The following is a 10,488-nucleotide window of genomic DNA, read 5'->3' on the forward strand; positions in this document are numbered from 1 at the left end:
TGTGAGTGTGTTTGTGTATGTGTGTGCCTGTGACTCAGTGTGTGTGTCTTTGTGTGTGGGTCTCTGTGTGTGTCTGTGGCTAAGTGTGTTTGTGTGTTTGTCTGTCTCTTTATGTGTGTGTGTGATGCAAGCTCCATTGGAGCTTGTAGGCCTAGGATCTTCTTCATCAATAGATTCCTTTGCTCCTTGGAAGATGAATGGCAGCGGAATGGAGAAGGAAGAGAGAGAGGAGACGCCACTTCAAGGAGAAGATGAGTCTAGAAGAAGCTCACCGCCATAGGAGGCCATGGATAAGAGCTTGGAGGAAGAAGGAGATGAATGAAGGGAGAGGGAGAGAAGAGCACGAAATTTTGTGCTCCAAATGAGCTTTGAAATCTGAAGTTTAATATTCAAATGATCAAAGTTGAAAAAAATGCACACACATGACCTCTATTTATAGCCTAAGTGTCACACAAAATTGGAGGGAAATTCAAATTTCACTTGAATTTGAAATTGAATTTGTGGAGCCAAACTTTGGAGCCAAAATTTCACTAATTATGATTAGTGAATTTTAGTTATGGTTCAGCCCACTAATCCAAGATCAATTCCAAGATTCTCCACTAAGTGTGCTTAGGTGTCATGAGGCATGAAAAGCATGAAGGACATGCACAAAGTGTGACTATATGATGTGGCAATGGGGTGTAGTAAGCAAATGCTCACCTCCCCCTCTAAAATTTAATTGGATTGGGCTTCTAACAATCCAATTAAATTTATTTCCAACCACACACATCAAATATCCACTTAGTGCATGTGAAATTACAAAACTACCCCTAATACAAAAACTAGTCTAGGTGCCCTAAAATACAAGGGCTGAAAAATCCTATATTTCTAGGGTACCCTACCTACATTATGGAGCCCTAAATACAAGGCCCAATAATAATGAAACCTTAATCTAATATTTACAAAGATAAGTGGGCTCGTACTTAGCCCATGGGCCCGAAATCTACCCTAAGGCTCATAAGAACCCTAGGGCCTTCTCTTGCATCTCTGGCCCAATCTACTTGGAGTTTTCTATCCAATGCCCTTGCGGGGTAGGATTGCATCAGTGTGACTCTGTGTGTGTGTGTGTGTTTGTGTTTGTCTCTTTATCTGTGTGTGTGTGTGTGTGTCTGTTTGTCTCTTTATGTGTGTATGTGTGAGTGTGTCTGTCTATGTGTATGTGTGTGTGTGTCTATCTATGTGTGTGAGTGTGTTTGTGTATGTGTGTGTCTGTGACTCAGTGTGTGTGTCTTTGTGTGTGGGTCTCTGTGTGTGTCTGTGGCTCAGTGTGTTTGTGTGTTTGTCTGTCTCTTTATGTGTGTGTGTGACTGTGTGTGTGTGTGTGTGTGTGTATCTTTATGTGTGTGTGTGTGTGTTTGTGTTTGTGTCTGCGTGTGTTTGTCTCTATGTGTGTGTGTTTGTGTATCTGTGTGTGTCTCATTGCAGGGTAACAAAGGATCATTAAATTGTAAGCATCATCAACCACATGATGAGGGAAGCAGTATCAAATCAATGCTTTACAAGCTTTTTGGTGGGGACCAATAAGGTGCCTGTGGATGTTCTTCAATACGCTGACGATACGATATTCTGGTGGAGGGACCTTCGAAAGATATATCAACGGCCTGAGTTCAGTATTATTCAGCAGCAGATGGTATGGAAGGTGGGAGGAGGGGAAAAAATAAAATTTTGGAAAGATAATTGGATGGGGGAAGATTATAAACTTGAACAACAATTCAATCAGTTATTTCTGATTAGTGATCAGCAGAATAGTACCATATCCAACATGGGAACCTTCTCCCAAGGCAATTGGTGTTGGGACTTAAAGTGGAGAAGGAATCTATTTGACTATGAGCAACATACAGCTGTGGCATTCATGGAAGCAATTACTGACATCAAATCCAGCCTCACATGCAGGATATTAGGGTCTGGAAAGCTGACCCCAGTGGTATATATTCTACTAAGTCAGCCTACAGACTATTGAGGACTAGCAATCCAATTCCGGAGGCCAACATCTTAAAGACTATATGGAAGCTGAATGTACCCCCAAGGGCTGCAATTTTCTCTTGGAGACTTATTTTAGATAGATTGCCTACTAGAGGAAATCTCCTTCGAAGAAATGTGCAGATGCAGGATAATTCATGCCCTCTGTATAACAGATGGAAGACTTGGTGGATAGCCTTAACTTGGTCTATATGGAAGCATCGGAATGAGGTCATTTTCCATAATGCACAATTCAATGGAATCAAGATGCTGGAGGATGTTGTGTTTTTGCACTAGACGTGGCTCAGAGCTATGGAGAAAGATTTTTCTATGCACTATAATTAGTGGTCTAGCAACCTTATAGATGGTTTTGGTAATTAGGAAACAAAAACCTGTGGGGCAAGGTGTTGCATTGGATGTTGAGAATTATGGACTGATCAGACTGATATATAGCCTAATTTTTTATAGCTATTAGTCTATCTAAAACTATAACTATCTTGTATCTTTAGTACCTCTGGTACTTTTATCTATAAAATATACTTTTGTTGTTTTAAAAAAAATAAAAATACCAACATTACACTAACAACTGTTCAGCTTGCCAAAATTTATATAAAAAAAAGAATATAATCCTCATACAAATACAATCATGCAAGCATATTTGAAAACTTAAAATATGAATAACTCAAGTTAAAACCAATTCATTTTTTACAACTATGAACAAATTAACTAAGGTACAATAGGAAAATTTGTTTTCACTAATATTAGTAGGTCATCACCACTGCAGTAGAATTTAAGTTAAACTTAGATAAGTACCTTATGAAGAGGCCAACTACCTTGTCACAGCTAACAAGTCAGAACTAAACAAATTTCTACATGTATAATTGAACAAATTTGTTATCAAACTTGTGTGTGCGTGTTTGTATGATGAGTGTGTGTATGTGTGTGTGTGTGTGTGTCATCAGTGTGTGCCTGTGTGTTTCTATCATACGTGTGTGTGTGTGTGTCATTAGGGTTTGTGTGTGTGTGTGTGTTTCATGACCAATTTTTCTCACTGGCAATTCAGTGGCAGTGTATTGCTTAGGCTTCCGTCAAAATGAAAGGAAAATCAATGAGTCTGACAGAACAACTTCAGTCTTCACTCTTCATTAGTTGAACACAAATAAAAAAAAATTAAACTACTTCAAGGATAAATAAAAGGTTCAGAAGCAGCAGGCCTGGATTGTCTAAGCTATTTTATAATGGGCAACTATAGTTACAATGATGATGAAATGAACTATAGAAAAAAAAGAGTATAAAATACAGAAGAATAAAAAACGAATTAAGGGTAGAACTCAAAAGCTTTTAGTCATGCTGGTTGGAATTTAATCAATGAATCAATCATGTCACTGAAATTTGGAACATAAATGAACTTCTCCCTTACTATCATTCTCTTTCTCTAGTTTTTCTCTCTCTCTAGCTGCCTTGTTATGTTATATATCTATCTGCATATACAAATGATACTCTCTTTTTACTTCATGGTGAATAATTAACCTACCTAGGTCTAGAATGAGGGACTGAAAGTTCCAAGAGAAGAGTTTGAATCCAGAGAATATTAGTTGTGGCAGCAACTAAACTTCTATATTTTGCTGCAGGGGCCACTTCTATATCAGTTGTGGCTTTGTATCTATTGATATTGCCATTAGAATTAATAATGATCAAGCAAAAAAGAGAAAAGACGTTATTTCATATACATTGACCTAAAGATTGATCTACTAACCCGTGTGCTTAAGGACCATATACACTACATTGGTTAAAAGCAAATGTTGTATAGTGGTTAAAACTTGCTTCTTGTAGCCTACACCAGTTTAGCATCTTGTTCTCAAATTACTGGTTTCATAACTATGTTACTGGCTTGTGTAGCATAGTGGTTAAAACTTGCTTCTTATAGCCTAAACCAGTTTAAGAATCCTATTTTCAAATTACTGGTTTCAATTTTCTACACAAGCTACATACAAAAATTCTTAGGATCACTTCACAAACAAAAATATTCATAAAAAGCAATCATTGGAACTATCTTAACTTTTAGACCAAAATACTGGCATTGTGTTGGATTAAAAGAACGAGTTGATAAATGAATCCTAACTAAACTGGGAAAGAAGAGCATAAGAAAACAAATGAAATGGCACTCAAACCAAATAATGATAAAGTTATCATTCAAAAATGCGCACAAAGGGAGAGAGGGGTAAAGAAGTGAGATTCTGGTAAGACAATCCGCCTCTACACCAAAGCAAACCAAGTAGGCAAGTATCATAATTTGCATATCAATACCATAGAACTAACATAATAGTCTCCAGTAAAAATGTTTAACCATTTAGGGTAACAATTGTCAGTGAAAGAGATAGAATGACCAATATTAATATAAACTCCAATAATAGGCGTGAACTCTTAAATTTTATAAGTCCAAGCAGCACTTAAATATGAGGGACTGAATTAATAATCATCAAGCAAAAAAGAAAAAAGAAATGAGAAAAAAGAGAGTGTGAGGAAGAACAATACAAAAAAGGCAACTAAGTCATCAAGTGGAATCAAATAAAACAACATGGTGCAAGGAAGTTGCCCTGAAGCACAAATTACCATTCTAAGTTGCCCTGAAGCACAAGCATAACGCATGTGCTGCCCTGCTAGATCCTTTGTCTGCAGCACCACATATGGATTCATTTTGTCGTGGATCCATTCTTCAATTACTGGTTGCTAAGATTAACAAAATCAATGATACATAAGTGGAATCTAGCCCTATGAAGCCAGAAAGATCACGTAAATCAAATTTCAGTGAAGGAAGCAGCAGCTTCAAGAGCTTGTCGGCCATGGGCTCATTTTGAAGAATTGTCGGCCGCAATTCAGGGAAAATTACAAATGAAAAGCAATGATAACAAGAAGCATGACATGAGGACATTTATTCAATGACTTTGCAATTTCTTTAGGATGTTTTATCAAGGAATCTATGGAAACAGAAGATTTTCTCATTGGTGTCAAAGTAGTAAGACAATGTATGTTCAAGTTTGTTTTCAATCGTGTGATCCATACCCAAAATATGAAAAACTAAGTTGGATCATCATTTGTGAGAAAGTGTGGAATGCAAATATGAAACACAATAGCAAGTACAAACAAAACACTAAGAGACATGGGAAGATTTCATGAGTTTCCAATGCCGAGCTAAGTTACCAAAATTTTCAACAAATGATAATTTTGATGTCTCCATTCAGCAGAAGGGTACTGGCATAATATAAGAGGCATGGGAAGTTCTGGCAGCAGCTTCCCTTCACATTCCAAAAGTCTACGAGCCTTACATCACTGAACAAAGAGTTGTACAACAGTTGAAAGCTAGGAACAAAGATAACTATTGTGACTATGCTTTGATGGGGGGTGTACTAATTTTGTTCATAGTTTTACTTACACTCACAGATCTACGAACAATTGCTAATGAACTAGCTAGACTAGATTTGTTGTCAAGGAATACAAGTCCCGTCCTTGGTTTTGGATGATGTTTTTGCCTTTACAAAAGAAATCATTTATTCATTATGATCTAAATATATTTTTTTCAAGTGAACCAATTATGGATTTTACACAGATTATGAACAGAAAAGGAATAAGATAATATTCTCTAATGTGGACTTGGCTGAGAAATTTGGAGAAGAATTTCTCTACTAATTTTTATCAATGGTCTACCAATCTTAGGGAGGGGTTTTTGTATCAATAGGGGACCAAAATAGGGTAAGAATGAGCTTTTAAAATCATGATAGGGCCCGACCGTGGTTCCTATCTAGACTAAATGTAGTCTGATTTGGAACCAATTGCAGGGGTAACCAAACATTTGTAATTAAGTACCCCTGATACTATTTCTTTATATATATATATATATATATATATATATATATATATATATATATATATATATATATTATCTTTGCTGATAAAAAAATGAACAGATAAATTTGAACTCGGACTAGATGAATGCAAATTGTAACAAACTTATTTTTAGAAACTCGACAACTAAGATTGCATTAAGAACGTAACCATAGGCCTTAGACAAAGGTTCTCCTAATCCAACAATGCTTACGAACCCAAACACTTCCTACCAAGGTAACAAAATGACAATTGGTTACCCATGTATGCAAGCTTTCACAGTAATGTAAAATACACAATATCCAAAATCATACTAATTATACCTCAAGTTTTTCTCTTTTGGAAAAGATACAACTAATGAGACGACCGTCTGGCAAGATAACAGTAATCCAAATTACTCATTCAACATTCCTATAATCCTGCAATCATGAGGCAGTGAGGCACACACAATTCAATAGTGCTTTAAGAAACAAAGTACAACAAATCCTCCTACCAAATCAATAAAAAATTATAAGGGTAATGTACCCACACACAGGACAAAAAAGGCACAGCAAACAAAGGTATACTAGATATGTATAATCTTAGTTGTGGCATAGCTTTGCCTGTCCTAATTACTAAATGTCACAATAGCATTCTTAACTTTCTCTCAAATTAAACAACACCTACTCTACAAATGACACATGGTGGTCCAATAAACCTAAAATACATAGTGCAATTCTCAGCCCTGAATTTTCAGTTTTTCAACATACCTATAACCATGATTCAAGTTTATCATAAGCTAAACTAAAGTACAGACCATCAACACTTCTTTATATTCATAATCACTTCTCTTTGTGTATAAAGAACAAGCTCAAGAGGTTGCTCTTGTGTGTATAAAGAACAAGCTCAAGAGGTTGCTCAAGAGGTTGGCATTAACAAATCCACTTAAAGTGTTACAAGAACACAATAAGGGTAAGGGAAACTTCACTAAGGAGAAGAAGCACAGAGTTGTCACAATGCTCGAGTTAAATATGAGATACCCTAGCCATGTTTAGTTCACTAAGTATGCGATACATGAATGCAATCAAATATTTATACAGGATTAGACCAAACATACCTACGTGAGGTGGCGAAGGAGAAGAAGCACAAACTTCTGACGATGCTCGAGTGCGACGAACACGATGCTCGACCTTAGACAAAACGATGGTCAGATGGAGAATAAAGAGAGCAAGAAAGCTTAGATGGAGAAGAAGACAGAGAGAAGGAGAAGACAGTGCGAAGGAGACGAAACATACCTAGGTATGGTGGCGAAGGAGAAGAAGCAGAGACTTGTGACGATGCTCGAGTGTGACGAATACGATGCTCGAGTGCGACGAACACGATGCTCAGATGCAGACAGGGACCTTGAAGGTAGACGGAGATTAGAAGAAGAAGAGAGCGTGAAAGCTTAGATGGAGAAGAAGACAGAGCGTGGGCTTCTTAGGGCTCACCATATTTTTTAAAATATAAGTTCAACATCGGTTTTTAAAAAAAAACTGATGTTAACAAAATGATGTTAAGGTTAACATCGGTTTTCTGGAAAAAACCGATGTTAACATATCAAGCGTTAACATCGGTTTTCTAAAAACCCGATGTTAATAAACATATGTTAACATCGGTTATTAAAAACCCGATGTTAACTAATAAATGTTAACATCGGTTCTCCAATAACCGATGTTAATGAACTTCGTTAACATCGGTTTTTCACAAAACCGATGTTAACGTATACATGGTATTTACAATTATGCCACCGCGCATATGTTAACATCGGTTTTTTTAACAACCGATGTTAACACACCGATGTTGAATCCGCTTTTTGTAGTAGTGAAGCAATGACCCTTTATGTATCCATTAAGCGGATTGCAAAATATTACTTTTGAATCTGATAATTAACTAGTTGTGTATGCATTTAATTTCAGGAGCTATAAGAACTATGAACTTGGAACAGTTTTGAAGAAATGCAGAGCTGAGACCAATGGTTTATAAAACTTTACTGCTAAGTTCACATCTTAGCAATGGCCTCTAAATTTTTTGCTACTCAACAATTTTTTGATTTCATTACAAAATGTATTAAATCTTCTATAATGAAATGAGACTAGTTATTCTTTGTCAAGAAAAACTTAAAAAGTTGGGTATAACTTTTAATAGAAGAACTACATAATTATTTTTTTAGGCAGAATTACATAATTATTAATTTTTACTATTTCCTTATTTTTTATCTTTTAAAACAAAATTTCTAAGTTAATAGATTTGTTTAAGGAAAAGAGTAGCATATAATTTAAAAAAAAACAACATATATCTTTTAAAACTGTATTTTTTACTTAGCATTCTTTTTTTCTAAAAAAGCTAAAATATGTTTTCGTTCTTATGAAATAGGAAAAGTTCAGATTTTGTCTCAGTAAAAATTTTCTTTCATTTTCAGCTTGGGGCCATAGGCTGATTGCTCCCAGTCTAGAAAGTTCAAACTCACTTCAAAAGCCTCCAACATAATGACTTCAGTCTGGATAGTCACATCATTGAAGGTACATAGAAGACCCTTGAGCTATAGTAAATCCAAGGGAGTGGAGAAGGGTGTGTCAATAAATGCAACTTCGCTACTTCTCTAGATGCTTGCTCCAGGAGGATATATATTTCTATATGTGGGCAGATGCTCGTAAATCAAACTATTAGGATTAGGAGCAACAGTTTGTGGTGGAGGGAATGTCTTGAAGATTGGTTTGTTTTCACCATAGACTCCAAGAGCATGCACCTTTTTGTCTAGTAAGGTGTCCCAAGATTGATAGGAGAAAGGGCCAATCCCTGAGAAACCTTCCTTCTAGAGCTTAAGAAGATTAAGCTTTTCCAGCTCCAACTTTTGCATCTCTGGATCAACTGCATAGGTCCCAATGCCAACCTTGTCTCTCTAAACTTTGTTGTAGGTTTGTCATTCTGATACTCTCTATCCTCTGATGCTATCCTGAAAATCTGATGTTGTGAAGCATAAAACAACATCGGTTTTTCTAAAAATTGATGTTGATTTATGCAGCACAACATCAGTTTTTAGAAAAATCGATGTTGTGGTACACCTGACAACATTGGTTTTCCTGAAAACCGATGTTGTCGTGTGCAACACAACATCGAATTTTAGAAAAATCGATGTTGCTTATTATATGACATAAAAACCCGATGTTGTGTAATATCCTCTATATTTTTTTATATTACCCAAACTTGTAAGTTTAAAAAGAGGCCAATCCAGGAAGTTTCTCAAGTACAAATTTTTATACTATTAATGAATAATTACTAACAATTATAAGAAATAGTTAAAGAAAATAATAATGTGAATACCAAAAATCAACTACTATAACCGAATCTAATTAAACTATCTATACAATTGTAAAATTCTTTAAACACCTAATATTTCATTTTTAACTTTGAGATAACATCTTGCCCATTTAATGTGAATTGCCTTTCATCTCTCTTGTTCTAATGGTCTTGGATCAATAAAATATTGCATGAAATAATAAAATATAACAATCAATATAAATAATAACAAGTATAACAAATTAAATTAGTTTTGAAGTAAACAATTACCATTTCCCAAATATCCTTGAAACCTCCTAGGACTATCATTGACATCCAATGCATCACATAATAGCCACACTCAGTGTTTCCTCTTTGCTTATTACACTAAATTCAATAAGATATTGAAAGTTAACCGAAAATCTATTAACATAGTAATAAAATGTAATTTTTAAGACATCAATCATTGTTTAAATGACTTACTTTAACTAGAATCCATTTAGCACAAGACTTGGATTTACTTCCTTGAATATTGTTGAATCCCTTGAAAGCATTGGTTAAGAGAAACATGGATGCATATTGTACAATTAAAATATTGATGTGTTACAAATGATAAAGTAAATGTCTTATAAATTACAGCTGACCTGTTAATAATTCCTTTCAAGTAGTTGTCGGGCTTATTGTGTAAGGAACATAACCAAAAGATAATATTATCCTTAGGACATAAAATGACTAGTTGCCAATGTGCACAACATTGGAGAACATTAAGTTATTATAGTGCATACATTATTTAAATTGATTTGTTCTGTTTTACTTACCCATTTAAGTAGGCTCCTAGGTAGATATCTCTTTGTGAATTTGACATCCTTTTCTTAATATAATCCTCAGATTCAAATTGTGATTGCTTAGATCTTTGTATGGACTGTGTCTCAAGGAATCCATACACAGAGGCATTCTCCGATCATAGACTTAACTCATTCATATGCCTATTGTTGTTAAAATATAATAAATTATGCATCAATTTAAAACAATTAGTTATGTAATGGACTGTAAAGTAAAGTGAATTACAAAATCCACATTTGTATAACATAAATGTTGAGACATTGACCAATGTGTGCTATTTCAAAAAGATCTTCATGCACAAGAGGAAGTCATCATTATACACCCCAAACACAGTTGAATCCCATAATACCTGCATAGGCTTGAGGAAAAACTCTGAATCGTTCATGTCATCTGGTATATGGGATCATCATTAGATTTTGGGCTATCTATAGGTTTCACCGATCCCTCAGGTCCCTGTTTATCCTACAC

This window comes from Glycine soja, chromosome 19 (genome assembly GCF_004193775.1).
Source record: "Glycine soja cultivar W05 chromosome 19, ASM419377v2, whole genome shotgun sequence".
Lineage (NCBI taxonomy): Eukaryota > Viridiplantae > Streptophyta > Magnoliopsida > Fabales > Fabaceae > Glycine > Glycine soja.